At 36.5% G+C, this 18,960-nt stretch overlaps 1 pseudogene; it reads left to right on the top strand.

Moving 5' to 3' along the window:
• The first annotated feature begins 9,093 nt into the window (after nt 1-9,093).
• Nucleotides 9,094-9,619, top strand: LOC147524891 (10 kDa chaperonin, mitochondrial pseudogene; annotated as a pseudogene).
• The last annotated feature ends 9,341 nt before the right edge of the window (nt 9,620-18,960 follow it).

The raw sequence follows: 18,960 nt of genomic DNA, 5'->3' as shown, positions 1-18,960 counted from the left end.
GGTAGATAATTATCTACCATAAGCTTAACTTTTTAGAAACTTCCTATTTTACCAAATATATCTATTCATAACTATAGAATATTTTTTTTCTCTATTATAAGTACTATATTTATTATATACCTTATATTAATATATCTTTTGAAAACTTTCCAAATATTAAAATCTCTACACAAAAATTCAAAATTTAAAATATTAATTTTCCCTCCTTTCTCTTTCTATCAAAAAGTCAATCCCACATTTACTAGCTCGTTAACCAAGAAATAAATATCAAATTTCGAAATGCTAAATATTGTTACGAAATAATGGAAAAATAATTTGGGGTCTTACACCCGCAGCATTACGAACAATAGTAACCCCCGATTTCTTAGGGACTAAGTGAATTGGACTTATCCATTCACTATCGGAGATGGGATATACGATCCCGGCATCTAGTAACTGTAAGACTTCTTCCCTAACCACTGTTTCGACCAAATATAATCAAAACACTAAGTGGTGACGAAAGAGATGAAGAATGTATAAAAGTAATTAGAAAAGTGGCGGTAATCAGGAGAATGATGAGACTGTACCTTTCGGTTGCCTACGTACCCAAATTATCGATGGGATCAAGTCTCAAGAATGTAGTTCTGTATGAAAAATAGTTTTGTATTTATATATGTAGAGACTTTTTGTAGCTCAAGTATTCTTTTAGCTTAAGTAATTGTAATTGAACCTGACTCTTAATTGATGATTATCTCTCTGATATGAAACGAATCTAGACATAAATTAATGTATGTAAGTGGCAAGCCATGTGGCTAGGGTTCAACCCTAGACACATGAGTTAATAGGCATGTACATTGATCTATGATATTGCAAATTGGGCATTAGCCCTGTCAATTAAACGAATAAAGTGGAGACCCTTACTAATTGACGTTTGCCACGTAGGTGGGGGTCGAAACACCGCCCCTTTTTTGGCATGCAAACAAAGTTCATATGACAAAGAAAGGAAGAAAAATCGAAGAAAAAATGGAATAAGAAAAGAGTGAGCGGAATGTATAACCAAGTGTCGTGTCAATGTAAATGATATGGCAATGGACTGTCGGGAAAAATACGTGAATTATTGTGAACGAAATAATGTCAAACTAACTTATATAGGATGTAATGTAGTTAAATGAAAGATGGCTGAAATGAGAATTGAAATGGGTGGCACAGAAAAAATTGCAAAAGAAAATGATGGCAAAAAACTGTACCGAAATAATTACGTAATAATAATAAAATTGATTTTGACAACTCATGCCAGTGGAAGATTTATATTAGGATTAGATAGTTAAAATTAAATGTAAGGGTAGTTTAGTAATAATAGGAAGAAAATGAAGCTGAATACGAATTGGATTCGAAGGTGAAGACTTTAGCGACTAAAACTGGAGGCCAACTTCGGATTGGATAAGAGTTCGGATTAGATAAGAATTTGGATGAGATAAGAGTTTAGACTAGATAAGAATTCGGAGTAGATAAGAGTTTGGATTAGATAAGAATTCTCGGATTAGATAATAATTCAGATAAGATAAGAGTTTATATTAGATAAGAATTCGGAGTAGATAAGAGTTTGGATTAGATAATTAAGAGTCCAACCGGCACTGTAAAACTAGATCAAAAAATATTATATAAGTGCTGGCCGATGCAATCGTCAAAGTTCGAACCGGTTAGCGCGCACTATTGTTACAAGGGATTGAAGGGAAATGAGTGTGAAGATGAAGAACAAGGTTAGTATCCGTTTTTATGATGGTATAACAAAGTCTTAGATCAAATAGTAAAGTAACATAAATCTTATGAGGCCATGCCAAATTGCGATATTTGAGGAGTGAATTGAAGGTTCATAATGTCAAAGTGAAACAAAGGCTTGTTGGCGATAAAAGAACAATCTAATGTTAATAATGAGTTGGTGATTTGAAATTTTGAATTGATATTGGAAAAAGAAAAAAAAATGAGGTAAAAAGTATAATGAACAAGCATATCGTAGTTCAACGTGAACTGGAATATTTGAATATGAAGAAATTTGTAAGATATACAAGGCACACCAAAGGTATGAGAGATTTTGGGATTTGGACTTATAGTTGAACTTGGAATTGTGTGGGTGTGACACATGGACGTGGGGATTGATTAGAAGCAAATGAGAAACCAACCTGAACTTACAGAAAATATTAAGGTGTATAACGTCAAGAATCTTACTTTCACTTTTGTCTTTTTGTGGTGGCGAACGTAATTGTTTGTCTCAAATTAGTAGGACTTGTCTTCTCTTTGTTGAATGCCGACTTAGCTAGTATGATGACCTGTAATTTAATGAAGTATTATTCCGGAATCTACAGGGCACGAGGAAAAATCAACAACAATAGGAATTTTGGGGCAAGGCAGTTGTGCAAGCTTGAGAAGAACTAACGATGGAGTGGCAATGATTTTCGACAGCATGAAACAGGTATGTTAGTATTTGTTATCACTTAGCTTTAAATTTTGGGTAAGTCTGAAAGACTAATGAAAATATTTGTATTTTCGTCGCAGGCTGAAACGGCGGAATTATGAGCAAAAGATATTGACGAAAAGTTTCGAGCGGAACGATCACAATGCCGTAGAAAAAATAAAGAAGCTGAAAAAAGTTTCCACTCATAAAGTTAACGTAATGAGAATTTTTGCCGCATGGAGAAACTGCGGTAGTTCGAACAAAATATATGCACAAAGAGTCGACGGAGAAAAGTAGTGCGCAACAAGGTGTCAATTAATGTCGTAGAAGAATGAAAGAAGTTGAAAGAAGTTTCATTGAGAAAGATCGGCTCAATGCTTTAGAAAAAATAACGAAGCTGTCGGAAAGTTTCAATTCGCTCGGAAAGATTCGTTCAGAAAAATCGGCTCAATGTCTTAGAAAAAAATAATGAAACTGTCGAAAATTGTCGCTCGGAAAGTTTCACTTAGAAAGATCGACACAATGCCTTAGAAAAAATAATGAAGTTGTCAAAAAATTTCACTTGGAAAATTTCTCGTACAAAGATCAGCAAAATGCCTTAAAAAAAACATAACGCATAAGCTGTCGAAAATTTTCTCTCGGAAAGTTTCTCGTAGAAAGATCGGCACAATGCCTTAGAAAAAAATAATGAAGTTGATGGAAATTTTCGCTCGGAAAATTTCTCGTAGAAAGATCGGCACAATGCCTTAGAAAAAAGAATGAAGCTGACAAAACTTTTCGTTCGGAAAATTTCTCGTAGAAAGATCGGCACGATGCCTTAGAAAAAAGGGGCTTGCGCGCGAGCGAGAAAAATAAAAGAATCGGATTGTAAAAGAAAGAATGATAGAGAATGTCGGGGTGACTATTCGAAAAGCAATGGCTAAAGAAAAAGTGTCGTTCACCGTTGACGAACTCGAAAAACACTTTAAGCGGAGTCAATGATTGTCGACAGCATTAAACAGGTATGTTAATATGTTTTATTAGTTATCTTAAAACTTTGGTTAAGTCTGAAAGACTGATGAAAAGATTTGCATTTTTGTCGAAGGTGGAAATGGAGGAATTAAGAGCAAAAGATATTGACAAAAAATTTCAAGTGGAAAGATCTCAATGCCTTAGAAAAAATAAAGAAGCTGAAAAGAGGTTTTGCTCAGGGTGATTGTACTGCAATGCCGTAGAAGAAATAAAGAAGTCGGAGAAAATTTTCGCTCAGAAAAATCGACAAAAAATTTCTCTTAGAAATATCGGCCCAATGCCTAGAAAAAATAATAAAGCGGACAGAAAGTTTCGTTGAGAAAGAGCGGCGCAATGCCTTAGAAAAAATAATCAATGCGGAAGATAGTTAACCGAAAGTGCTAAGCGAAGTGAATGCAAATTTCAAAGAAAAAAACGAAGATTTAATCGAGTGACCGTAAGACAATTGATAGAGACAATTGATTAGGTAATTGTGTGAATGTAATACCATAGAGCTAAAACTTCTTTTGATGAAAAATAATAATAAAGTATGGGTTTGCTATTGAATATTGTTGTTGTGATAGATAACATATCTGCGGAAAACTGGCAATGTTGTTGATTTATATAGTTGAAATGAAATAGAATGAGACGTCCCTATGTAGAGAAAAACGCCCCCAATGCTAACTTAACTCGGAAAAATTAGACTAAGCGAGTGTAAAAACGTTCAAACTTCGGCCGAGAAAAAGAAACGCGGTGACTTAGTCGGATATTGTCGTAGTGATAGTAACAGACTAAGCGAGCGTAAAAGCGTTCAAACTTAGACTGACGAAGCTAAACTTGGTAACTTCGTTAGATTTTGTCGTAGCGATAGTAACGAACTAAGTGAGCGTAAAAGCGTTCAAACTTAGACTGACGAAGCTAAACGCGGTAACTTTGTCAGATTTTGTCTTAGCGATAGTAACAAACTAAGCGAGCATAAAAGCGTTCAAACTTAGACTGACGAAGCTAAACGCGATAACTTCGCCAGATTTTGTCGTAGCGATAGTAATGAATTAAGCGAGTGTAAAAACGTTCAAACTTAGACTGACAAAGCTAAACGTGGTAACGTCGTCAAATTTTTTCATAATGATAATAACGAACTAAGCGAGCGTAAAAGAGTTCAAACTTAGACTGACGAAGCTAAATGTGGTAACTTTGTCAAATTTTGTCGTAGCGATAGTAATAAACTAAGCGAGCGTAAAAGCGTTCAAACTTAGACTGACGAAGCTAAATGTGGTAACTTCGTCAGATTTTTTCATAGCGATAATAAGGTTATGATGGAAACATAATTATACCATTGGAACTAACAGAGTGTTGTCCGTTTTTTCGTTCAGTTTGTCTATCGAATAAAGGATGGTATGGTGACGAGAAATTATGACTAATCGTTAAGGCAAAACAAAATTGTCAAATGTCGTCGACGACATATTATTTGCCATTGTAAGAAGTCAACGATGTTGGAATACCAAAACAGCAAATAATGTCACGCCATAAGAAATTTTTAACGTCTATAGCATGGATCAGGGCTTCCGCTCACTTAGTAAAATAATTTGTTGCGACGAGCAAAAAATGACCACTGTTAGGGGCTGTCGAAAATAAACTAACAATGTCAAGGCCCCATTTTGCAAATGACCAAGGTTTATGGATTGGATGACACTTCGTCGCGGGAAGTTTGACCCATATCATCTATCATGTTTTTGATAAGGCACACACTTCTCGGACAAACGCTTAACATCCTTTGGCATGTATGGCCACCAATACCATTGGGTCATTGCTATGTGAGCGAGACTTCACCACCGGGAGTGTTGCTCACATAGTCCTGAATGAATTTCTTCGAGGCCTAGTAAATCGTTCGTTCTGCCCAAACAGCAAAGGATAGGATTGAGACTTGTGCCGCTGCGATAGAGTTTTTGGTCATCAGGAATTCCGGAGCATCGTCAGCTGCATGATCGTCGTCGGTAGATACCGAGACATTATCAGTGACAAGCTCGTTAGAATCATCTGACAACATAAGTGGTTAATCCAATGTTGTCATGACAGCGATGACTTGATTTCCACAAATAAGTATGCGATAGAATCAGTATGTCGTACATCATAATGTGGATACTGTACAATACTGATAGATGTAAATTTTCATGCAATTTGTTGAATTAAGTCCAAATAAATGACTATTCTATCATTGCGAGCCGCATATTATCATTCAAAGTGGCTAGCAACTAATTTAGAATAATTAATCATAACTTAGTCGCCCCCAGTTGAAGAGTTCTGCGCATACTACAAATGACAGTGTCGTACCCGGCCATATTATTTGAAGCGTCAAAACCCAAACATAGAGACCTCGCAATTATGTCTTCATTCTGCTTCAAGATGAAAAAACCAAGACCGGAGCCAGACTTATTATGCAAACTATTGGTGTAAATCTAACAATCAGCTGATATATTAATAAATATTTCAAGTCATTGCCCCCGAGAGGTAATGACAATTAGGGATCGACGTGTTCCTCATCGAGTAGTACGTTCGACATAGGAATATCATCGATAAGAAAATCAGCCATTAGCGAAACCAAAGTTTGTCTCGTTTTAACTGTATGAGTGTCAGAGACAATATTGTAAGCATTAAGGTAACTTTTCAATTCTGCAACTGTATCCGTAGACATTGCGAAAAAACTTGTGCAGTGGATATTCGATAAGTATAAACTTCCACTATTCCTTCTTTGAAATAAGCTTAAGACGTCTGACAGCATGAAACAAGGCCAATGCAATTTTCTCAAAGCAAGAATGCTTGCATTCAGCTGATATAAAAGTCGTACTAACAAATAATATGAGACGACCATTGTCACTATCAAACGACAATGGACAAATATGCATTAGATACACTTTGCTGAGATTCGTGAAAAGTAACCATTGCAAAGTCTGTATTTATTGTCTTGAACTCGTGGGTAATCAATGTGAATAACGAGAATCTAATCATCACCACTTAAACGATCACACATGCAACTATGTTGTTGGCGTGTGTTACGTTGTGGTGTGACAGATACAACACCATTTTCGAGAATTCGTGGATGACATACGTTGCGAACAACGGGAATCTCATCATCACCATATAAACGATCCCATACGCTATGTTGTCGTTGGTGTGTGTTATGTTGTGGTGCGATAGATGTCACATCATCCGTGATAGGTAGGAATGGTTCATTTCAGACGACACTTGTAGTAACTGTTCTATTTCCGATCCGTACATGCTTGAACTTTTGAAGAAGTGCTTCTCGAGGTATTTGACGTATATTATCAGTATTAGATTGCGGAGACCATATCTTCGTGGAAAAGTAGTAATGTCACGCGGTGCTGAAGAGGAGTAAGACGGGGTTTGTTTGTTGTCACCAGGTTGACCTTGAACATCATGGTTGGGTTGATTGACAGTAATTGTATCTGGAACTTGACCTCTTCTAGTATTCGTTATAATTTTTGCAGAACATGATCGAGGGTGTTGAATAAGAACCGCAGACGGCGCCAATTATGTTTCGACCAAATATAATCAAAACACTAAGTGGTGATGAAAGAGATGAAGAACGTAGAAAAGTAATTAGAAAAGTGACGGTGATTGGGAGAATGATAAGACTGTACCTTTCGGTTGCCTACGTACCTAAATTATCGATGAGATCAAGTCTCAAGAACGTAGTTCTGTATGAAAAATAGTTTTGTATTTATATGTGCTGAGTAGAGACTTCTTGTAGCTCAAGTATTCTTGTAGCTTAAGTAATTGTAATTGAACCTAACTCTTAATTGATGATTATCTCTTTGATATGAAACAAATCTAGACATAAATTAATGTACGTAAGTGGCAAGCCATGTGGCTAGGGTTCAATCCTAGACATATGAGTTAATGGTCATGTACATTGATCTATGATATTGCAAATTAGGCTTTAGCCCTGTCAATTAAACGAATAAAATGGAGACCCCTACTAATGGACGTTAGCCACGTAGGTGGGGGTCGAAACAACCACCTCTTTCATGGAAGGGTTCAAGCGACGTTGTGGTTCACGTGAAGTTTTCGCATTATCCTCCAAATGTATGTGATGCGTGCATACACCAGGGACAATCCCTTTAATGTTGTCTAGGGACCAACCGATCGCGGAACGATATTCCCTAATCACCCTAATCAAACGTGCCTCTTCATCAGCAGATAACTGAGAAGATATGATCACCGGATGACTACCATCCATATCAAGCTGGATATATATCAACTCAGCAGGAAGAGGTTTAAGCATAAGGGTGGGAGGAATGGGTATAAAGGATTCTGGAGGATCCTTGTCTTGAGTAGTGAAGACCTGTTTAGGTAAGAGGTCCTCAAACTCGGAAGGTGGAGCGTCAGAAGGATCTAAGACAGGGGTAGACTCGAAAAAGGCGCTGACTTCCTCTAAGTAGGAGTCATCGTCGAAGTCGGAGCTACCAAAGGAAAGGAACGGGTGCATCTGATTTTCTGGAAACATATTGTTGAAATAATCTTGAGCTAGGCTCTCGATCATGCTAACTTTCCCATCTATAGAAGAATCGGTTAATTGTTTCATCATCTTGAAAACATTTACCTCAACAGAAAGATGACCAAAGGACATGGACATCGAACCATCGTGGCAGTTTATGAGTGCGTTGGCAGTTGCCAAGAAAGGTCGCCCTAAAATGATAGGAACAGAGTCGTTAGCGACTTCTGTGTCTAGGATAACGAAGTCTGCTGGGTAGTAAAAATCTTGAACCTTAATAAGTATGTTTTCAATAACACCCTTAGGATACTTAATAAACCGATCAACTAATTGCAACGTCATTTTAGTACGTTGCTTCTCTTGTATACCTATTTGTTTATATAAATAATAAAGGAGTAAGTGAACACTCGCCCCCAGGTTTAATAGCGTAGTCGTCGTATGGGTATCCCCTAAGGTACATTGTATAGTAGGACGACCAGGGTCCTTGTACTTAACGATTCAGTTAAAAAGGCGTCTTTTGGTATATTGGTCTTCCGCCTAGTAGTGCACAACTCTTTTAGAAACTTAGCATGTTGTGGTAACTTTCACTACAAGAAACAGGGTTTTTAGTGACGAAATATTTAGCGACGTTGTGAAAACGCCACTAATTATCAGATTTAGCGACGTTTCTCAACGTCGTCAATTGCAGTTTGGTTTACTTTAAAAAGAGAGCTTTGGCGACGATTTTTACGTTGCCAAATGGCTTAATAAAATTAAATAAGTTTTTTCTTGACGAAAAGAGCATTGGCAAAAATGGTTGAGCTCTAACGAGGATTTTAGCGTGGTTGACAATGACTTATCTCCGACATTATTGGTAATCGTCCCTAGTAATTATTTTTGTCAACATTTTTTTTTCGTCGGTAATAATTTTGTTTAAAATGGTAAAACCAAAAAATGATTGGGGATGCTAATCACACTATCATCGTCGCCAAATAATTTTGGGCTTAGAATTCGTCCTTACCTAAGTTACCAAAATGATTTGGTTCCAAAAATATTTCTGTATCCCGCCCAAAATTAGCGCCCATGTTTTCGCGAAATTTAGAAACAGAAATAGAAAAAATAAGATGGAACAGAAAAAGAAAACCTAGTTATTAGTTTGGAAGAAGTAAGCCGTCTCTCCCCTCTCACGAAAGTTTGCCCACTTTTCTCAATCTCTCGCCATCTTTTTCATATCTTGTTAGAAGAAGAGAAGTTGTTGTTAAGCATGGCAAAGCGTTTGATCCCTTCTTTGAACCGTGTTTTGGTTGAGAAAATCATTCCTCCATCATAGACTAGTTATGGAATCTTACTTCCTGAAAAGACCACCAAGCTGAACTCTGGAAAAGTTTTTTCTGTTGGTCCAGGAGCCCCTACCAGGGATGAAAATATCATTCCTATTAGCGTGAAGGAAGGAGACACTGTCCTTTTACCTGATTATGGAGGAATGGAAGTAAAGCTTGGTGACAAAAAGTATATCTCTTCCGAGATGACAACATATTGGGAACACTGCATGATTGATATGCGCCCTGGTACTGCGGTTTGTCGGCTGAGAAGGATATTTTGTTATTCAGGCAATGTTAGTATGGGATAGGGCTGGTTTAAGTGACTGTTAAACTTTGAATGCAATTCATGAAGAAACGCTTGTCGAATTAGATCTTCTATATGTTCATTTCTGATTCAATGTGATGAAATATTTTCTTTAAGTAAGCCGTCTATTCCCTCTCACGAAATCAAATCGACAAGGTGCATCCTTTCTATCCTTCTCTCTACAACTTCTCTCTTTCTTTCGTGAATGAAGGTTAGATTTATTAGTTGTAAATCTGGCGCGGGGCAGGGAATTCAATCACACCCAATTAATTAATTCAACCACCTATATAACCCCATTCGTTCAACCTCTAGATATTTTCTTAATTTCATATTTATGCTATAGTGAAAAATTGAGCGACTTCGAGTAATTGTAAATAATGGGGATGAGAAATCGATGCATTAAAGAGTGTACGTGTACCAACAGTGATATCTTCTTCTTAGCTAATCAATTTGAAATTAGAAGTTACTACTGATTTGGAAGAAAACTTCTTGTATTGTTAGTTCTAATTCTACTTGGTTTCCTATTTGACAAAACTTACAAGGTTTAGGACTGAAAAGCTTCTTATATATATGGGTCTATAAACATAAATCTTTTGTTTTAAATTATTACTATTCGATATGCATAACCAATACTGACCACTCATGCCTCGTTTTCAACCATTGTCTTTGGTTCAAAATCTTTTCTATGGATCCATCTTTGACATGGTACAATTAAATGATTAATTTTAGATATTAGAAATATTTTTTTATGTCTTATTCTAGTACTAAGTTTGGGATTTTGTCTGTCTTTTGAAATGACACAGCCTGATGATCCCGACAAGAGGCTAGGATAATCGCACTATATCGTAAGAATCATTTAAGTGAAAAAAGGCTGGGTTTCTCCTGAAGCAGAAAATAATTATGTAATTGACTTGTACTTACCTTTTAAGTTAGCTAAATTGTAGTTTTGTGAGATATTTATATCTATTTGTTTTCTTTTTAGGAGAGAATGATGGAACTCTAAAATCAACCTACACTGGAAGGTTCTAATTGTTTGACTGAAGAAGATATCTTTGATAAAAGTCTTGGGTGTAAGACTTGGTTATAAACGGGGTCTTGCTGACATGGCGAGGCACCCCCACCCCGTAAATCTGTGGCTGGATATGGGCATCCAGATGTGGATCAGTTGAGGGCAAGGGCAGACGAGATAGAGTCTCAGCTTGAAGAGTTGCGAGCATGGAAGGCAATGGCTGAAGAAACACAAGCAGCACACAAGTCACAATTTGAACAATAGCAACGCCAGTTAGACTATCTCATGGAGAAGTTTGGTAGTACTCCTTAAATGTGGTATGATTTATGAACTTAAATGTTTTCTGATTTGTGTTGGTGTTGTTTTATTGGGTTTTATGATCATTGTTGCGTTATGTGTCATGCAAGAGAATACACAGACCTTATTGGTATAGCTGTGACAAACCAATTTTTTGTTATGTTAGCCTATGAGGATTAGATATTGATTGTTATAGTTTGTACTTACGTGTAGTGACTACTGAACAAAGGTTGGGTTATGGCGTGGAAAATATTGAGCCATAAATCAGACTTAACAATACTCTCTCTCTCTCTCTCTCTCTCTCTCTCTCATTATTGTGTGTGTGTCTTAGCAATCACAATTTCCACAACAAAAGTTTACTTGGCCAGACCTACTAACCATTCCCCCCATGTAAGTGGTCTCCCTGAAGGTGTTAAACTTGCATCAGAAGGACCACCTGAGAAAATAATTCTAATTCTCATGACAAAATGCCTTGAAGATCAGATGAATAATGTTCTGCAACACCCCTAAACCAGATTTCAGCTAGTAGTTTTTTAACAAACCAACTGCATCGACACATGAAAAGAATAAAAAAGAAACAATGGAAATATATGCTCTGTTCTGTTTTCTCCTCCAGACGGTTTTGTTTTTTGGTTATTCATTATGACTGATTCAGTTACTCTGTGACAAGATATGCATGAGCAATAACACATTCCTTTGAACTTCTAAATAGGAAGTTGTTTTGGCACATGCGGGCATTATGTCATTGTGCCAGCTAACATTAAGCGATATGAGGCAATAATTGTGCCTAATGTTTCTATCTAAAAGTTAACCATTATTAGTTTTGATAGTTAAAAAACTTCACGACAGTTAAATTATCGTACTAGACCCATTTGTTGCTGACCTTAGTTGTTCCTCAGTCATCTGAATTTGTTGTTTGTCAAGTTGTTCTCAGATCCATATATATATATATATATATATATATATATATATATATATATATATATATATATATATATATATATATATATATAATATTTTGCTAAGGTCTTTACGCTCTAAATAGCACTTGGTACTTTTAAAATAGTTATTTAACTCTATGTGTGCACCGGTGTGTAATGAGGATTAGATAATATTGATTGTTTTAGTGTGTACTGCCCTTCATCATAGAAAGAGATGGTTCCCATGCTATCTGATATTCTCTTTGGCCTTTCCACAGTTGTACCTGTACAAGCTGCATTTAGATTTCTTACCTTAGAATATTGTGGAGGGACTTCGAACTATGGTTGGTCGATGTGGGAGTAGTCGTGACCCAGACCCTCACCATATAGGTGGTCGTTTTATTGGGTACCAGATTGTTGGTTATATATATTTGGAGCAGATTTCTTGTAGTGTAGCTTGCAAGTACACAAGAAGGTTCGGCCACGTCAAGCTTTTTATTAGATACATATAACTTTGTTGGACATACACCTCCTACTTGGTGTTTGCATAAGGTGGCTTATAGTTTTGATCATGATAAAATTTTAAGGTGCTAGCTTTATTAAAGGATCATTCTGGGTGGCATGCTGCATATTATATTATCTGACATTGTTGGGGCTGTTGGACTGTTGGTGATACATATCATCGCCTTATATCTGCATAAGGCAAACTGAAAGTTCTTGAAATAGTGATTGGCCCGTGTTTCAAGCACCACTTCTTTGGATGCTTCTTAAACTTAACGTAATTATTAATAGTTCATCGGATTTTAATTTTGATGTGATGAAATTATTATATTTTTGGTTTATCATTTTTTTTTTTGTGGTCTAATAGATAACATTTTTGTGTGTAGATAATCATACGTCAAAAGAGGAGTGCTTTGGTATTATTTTTTTGTGAAGAAATGGCAGTTTGGAATTACAGAAGAGGCGTTAGATGAATCTATATGCTATTTTGTCACTTTTTTGTTTTTTAATGAAGATATTTCATTTGCAAGCTACTTGAGGGATGTTTTGAATTGTTTATGTTACTTTTATAAGATGAGTTTAGAATTAGTTTCTAAATGAGTGAATTGGCTCATTTTTATTTATTGAAAATTTGTTGTTTATTATATATTATAAAATAATTGATGTTATGATTGTTTTATTTAATTTAGGCTTATTTTTTAAATAATAAAGAGGGGGGATAGGTGAAAATAATTTGTACAAGTGGTGCACAATTAGCAACGATATTAGTGATAAAAATAGTCTTCTGAAGCGCATGTAACGTCGGAAACGAACACAACAATCAGATTTTTTTTTTGCTTCCAGCGACGATCAGAACGTTGTTTATAACACCAAAATTTCAATTTTTTTTTTAATCTTTATCGACGATAGAATTCAAATTATTTTTATCTTTAACGACAATAAAAACGTTGCTAATAACAGAATTTTTTTAAAAAATTGTACCTGTAGCGATGATTATAACGTCGCTAATGTTAAAATTTTCAAATATTTTAGAGCTTTGCCGACAGTAGAAACGTCGTTAGTAAGGGATTAATGACGACGATTTTGAAGACATCGCAAAAAGTATATATTTTGCGACGTTATTCTATCTAAAACATGAAAATGAATTAGCGACGAAAATGAAGTTTTGGCGACAATAAAAATCGTCGGTGAAGATCTCATATTTGGCAACGATAAAAAATCATCGCTATATATCTTTGCCGACTATATCATTAGCGATGATGACACGACACTCCAAAAAGCATCGCCAAATCCGATTAGCGACGTTTTTGCAATTTTTAGCGATATTTATTTTTGTCGCCAAAGACCATGTTTCTTGTAGTGTTTTTAATAGCGTCAAGAAAAGGTAGGTTTATCATTAGATTTTTAAAAACTTCTCTAATCTCATCAAAATTAGTATCCTTATGTAACATGGCTAGTCTCTAGGGAAATAGTGGGTTTTCTCTATATTTAACATATGGATCAATAGGAGTTTTAACCTTGGCCATTTTCCTCTTGGGTTGAGGTTTAACTGGTACCTCTACAGGAGTAAGATCATCAGTTACTACTTCGGTATCTAGTAAAATATCAGGTGTAGGGACCACTGGAGGGGTAACAACAGGCATAGTTACGGCGTTATCAACCACTCTACCAGAATGGTGAGTGGTGATGGTATTTAGCTCACCTACGTTGATATTTTCATTACTAGGATTATTGGTTACTTCAAAGGCTGTGTTTGGCATTTTAGGATTAGGTATGGCTTGACCTGGAAACACACCTTTTGGTGGGGCTTTCTCTTGGGCTAACTGCTGGATGGAATGATTAATGGATTGTAGAACTTGTTGGTTAGAATGATGAAAGGATTGTAACAACTGTTGGCTAGTCTGTATGTAGGCGTCGAAATGATCCGGTTGTGAAGGTGTAGTGGTCACAGGTGGTGTGACTAGAACTATCTCACGTTGATTATTAACGAGTGGGTTGCGATAGTTATTAGTAACCAGAACAATACCTCTATTAGCTTTATAATTATTATTATAATTACCTTGTCCTTGTCCTTGTCTCGGTGGAGCTTGGTTGTAATTGGGCACTGGCCTAACATTTTGATTATTAAACCCTGGAGGTGTAACTTGATGATTATTTCTCCAACCGAAGTTGGGATGTTGTCTCCAAGGTGCATTAGGTTCGCTATTAATGGAACAAACATTGTCTAGTTGAGCGGATGGTTGTTCATAGACTAGAGGACAATAGGAGTCGGGATGCTCAAGGCTGTAACATAAATTACATGGAAGAGTGTTGACATTCATGACAGGAGTAGATTGTTGTTGGATAGAAATGGCTTCTACCTTTTTAGTGAAAGATTCGATTAAAGTTTTCAGCTCAGGATCAGATTTAACCTCAAACATACTGGCAGCCTTAACTGTGGAAGAAGAATTACTGGACCGGAGGATGTCATTACCCCCTAGTTATTTTGACGTTTAGATTGATCTTCCAAAAACCTATAAGCCTCTGAGGCACCTTTACTAAGGAAACTACCCCCAGTCATTCTGTCAAGAACCTTTTTATGGTGATGTAAAAACCCTTTGAAAAAGGCACGAACAAGTGTGTCTTTTGCAAGGTTATGATGTGGACACTCGATGAGACTATCAGTGAACCAATTCCAGGCCTCTAAAAAGGATTCATGTGGATTCTGGTGGAAGAAATGAATCTTTTGAAGCATTTCATCTGTCTTTAGCAGTGGGTAAAACTGTTCCATGAATAATTGAACAAGTTTGGCCCATGAGTCCACAGAATTAGGCGCTTGGGCAGTTAACCAAGATGTCGCCTTATCGACTATGGCAAAAGGAAACACCCTAAGTTTAATTTGCTCCGAACCAACAGTAAGATGATGAAATGTGGTAAGAACTTGTTCAATTCTATGCATATGTTGAGAAGGCTTCTCGTGGTCTAAACCATGAAAAAACGGTAACAAATTAAATATATTCGGTGGGATTCGAAAATCCCCCACAAGGTCTGCAAGAACGATGCAAGACTTAGGGCTATCGTTGAGGGCTTTATAAAAGTCAGAGAGAGGAGTCTCTGTTTCATCAGCCATTGTTTTAGGTGTAGTGTATGGTATTCTAGATAGACGTGTGCGTTGATGTTTGTGATAAATAACAAAAGATGGTTTACTAGTACCGGACCTTAATCTCATACAAGGCTAAGGCTAATAAGAAATAAACCACTAACAACAGTCAAACAACCCTGATATGCTAGAAAAAATCATCTAATAGGAGAGGTGAGGAGTAGAAGAAGGAGTACAAGAATGCCTCCTTGCTACGCATTTTAATAGCGTCTTGTATACACAATCACAGTGTATTCACGAAGTTAGAAACACTGAATAACTTGAACGAAGAATGTTAGAAACTAACTTGTGAAAATCGGGCTATACAAGAAGTGGGCGCTGGCGCGCTCTTGCCTGAACCAATGTCCAGTGTTTTTAGGGCGTGCACGCTCCCGAGATAGCCTACTATGGGTGCGGGCGCGCTCCATGTAGAATTATGAAATAAAAGATTTTTTAACCAAACAAACACAGTCAAAACCAAACAAGGGTGGGTGGGTTTAATGGGGTTTTGGTAGGGATGAAAATACTAAAGGAAACGAATTTAAACAGAACTAAGATGGCAGCAGCGCCATTTTATAATACGTAAAACAGTAGTTTTACCTACTCTTAACTATTTATGCTATGAATAAGTAAAACTAAAGCTAAATGCTTATTACTATAGTTATCAAAGTTATCTACTCTTGGTTATCGGGAAATATATGGAGTAGAGAATTCGTTCCACTCCTAGTACTATAAACGTAAGTTTCTGCTAGTTTAATCGATTCTAACAAAATGAATGAGAGTAATGAATTGAAATTATACTAATAAGGCAATTGAAATTAGATAAGATGTTTAACTTATACTATTATAATTGAATATTAAAATGTGAATATGGAGAAGGGATTAAGGGGATTTGAATCCACTTGATGTACTCTTAATATGTTAATGTAGATTATTGCAATCCTAATCAAATAAGATTAAGTGTTCAATCCCTAATTACTCATAGCAATCTCTGCCAACTAATAATTAGCATGTGAGGAAGTCCAACCCATTCTCATGGCGAATCAACTAACCTACTAGAGTGAAATTCTTAAAAAGCAATAATCCGAATTAACACATCAAGTTTTCATCAAGCTTCATCAAACCCATCTAATAGAGGTTTAGCTAGAAGTCATTAGACTATCATAAACATATAAATAAGAATAATACATCATGAAGAACAAACTTGGATTTTATTAATCTAATTGAATAATGAAAAACAATAACTAACTTAAGTTTAAACTAATAACTAAGTCTAAGTTCTAACTATCTATCTCTAATTAATTATATCTATCTAAGTCTAAGTATATTGAGAGTTATGCCTTAGTCCTCTTTATATAAGAGAGGGCTAGGTTTACAATTTCTTGCATGGGCTTTGGAGCCATGTTTTGGGCCCTTAAATCAAGCCCAAAACCTAATTACTTAAGTCCAAAAAATGTTCTCTATTGGAAATTACTGTAGTAGCCTTTTCGTTTACTTTTGCTCTTCTCATTGGGTCAAGGCCTAGACCGTTAGAAAGATCTTTTCGAGCCGGTTCTTTTGACATATAATAGGCCTGATTCCGAGGTCTAAGTCTAAAGATATGGCCTGCGGAAGTTCTATTGACTTTTCTACTCTATTTCTGCCCGCGCTGACTTTGACTTTTCAACTTTGATCGGGCTTTAAAAAGGCTTTTTCTCCTTGAATCTTGACCTTTAATCATAGAACTTCTTAGCAACCAACCTTTGCTATTTTATCTCATAAAAGTGACATGTTTCTCCACATATTTGACTCCAATGCCTGAAATACATAAACTCACGTAAACAGTACTAACTCATATTTATTTTACACATAATTAGTTTAAATGTAATGATATTAAGGGGTTAAAACTACAGTTTTGGGCTCTTATCACTAATCCATATACAAAACCCTAATCGATATACACAAAAAATAACTTCATATCCATTAGACCCGATCACGATGGTAACGCCCACCAATAAACTTGCACCGGGTCAAGTTTTCTGCATTGCAGAACTCGATCCTTGATTCCTCGGGAATAGCAAGCCCACCCAATTACAAACCTCTCTCTAGCATGAGAGTAGTTTCATCGAGGATGTTGCTCTGTAAAAAAAAATGCAAAAGTAATTTAGTATGAGGAGTCATTTAGTATTTTCAGTTTTAAGAGTGGAACTACAATTATGAAATGACAAAACTCACTAGCTGTGTACTGGAACTAGGAAGTGTCTGTAGGGAGAAATGTATAGGAAGTTCGGGATTTATCATTCGAATGTGAGTATTCTTTTCATACCATTCCATGTAGTCCCACTAACACTCCCATGAATAAGTAGCCAAAGGTCCTCGATTTTGGGGTTCGATTACGTGATTGTCCCATGTGGTCCAATATGCCAAAGTAAGATTCCATTTCACCTCGTACCCACGTCCGCAAGTAGTTCTCATCACTTCAATTGGGTGTGGAGGATTGGCGGGTATAAACTAGACGTGACCCAACTGACGCACCGCCCTACAAACAACGTAAAGCTCCATGACACCAAGAAAGCATATAAATCCCTCAAAATATACAATCTCATCCGCCGGGCATGTGGCTCTGACATTGTTGTAAGGCCACCATTCAACCTGTCATATGAGAAAATCAACCATTAATGACATACTCCAACAATCAATTAATTAATAAAATATTAAACAAATCCCTATACTTACCATTTGACAATTTGTATCATCAAGAAACTTTCTATAACACTTCAATGCATATTTTGTGTTATCATAGTGCAGAGCGGTAACTGAGTGCCTACAACATCGAGGCTGGGCCAACTCAAACTCCAAGTTTGGGATTGGCTTAAAGTGCTAGAAGTACTCGTAGATCCACGCCTAGATTTATATACATACACAATTAAAATACTAATAAATAGATAAAGGGTTAACATTGAAAAGATAAATGAAAATACTAAAGATTTACCTGTATGAGAGTGAAATAGCATGTAATGCCTTTCACTTTGGCACCTGTGGCAGCCCCAAGACCGCGGTACAAGTATGCAAGTATTGCTACACCCCACGCATAGTCTTTGATCTGGCTAAACTTCAACAGCAACCTCAAATAACAAACAGGCACTGCAGTCCCAGACTTGTCGAGAAAGAGAATACATCCTAAGAAGAATAGCAAATAACCTCTGACAGCACGTATGTCCTCCTTCAAAGTTGATACCTTCTTCACAGGTTTCCCTTTTGCTATAATATCACTGTCATGCACCTTCCCGGCCATGTGATGCGTAAGGAATTCTAACCTTACTTTGATATGAAGTTGCTGGATTGCAACTCCACCTTAATCCCTCACATAGATATATCAAGAGCACAGTTCAGTAGTTTCTCAGTTTGTTCGAACTTCAAATGAATGTTACCTTTCACAACTTTTCCTTTTATCGAGACTCCTAAGATTTGAGAGACATCATCTAAAGTGATAGTCATCTCCCCAAATGGCATATGAAATGTGTTGGTCTACGGATGCCACCTCTTTACAAACACAGAGACCAACACAAAATCCTAGTGCTCGTATACTCCCATCAC

Source organism: Coptis chinensis, chromosome 1, assembly GCF_015680905.1.
Source record: "Coptis chinensis isolate HL-2020 chromosome 1, ASM1568090v1, whole genome shotgun sequence".
In the NCBI taxonomy this organism is placed as follows: domain Eukaryota; kingdom Viridiplantae; phylum Streptophyta; class Magnoliopsida; order Ranunculales; family Ranunculaceae; genus Coptis; species Coptis chinensis.
This window is presented reverse-complemented; position numbering and strand designations above follow the sequence as displayed.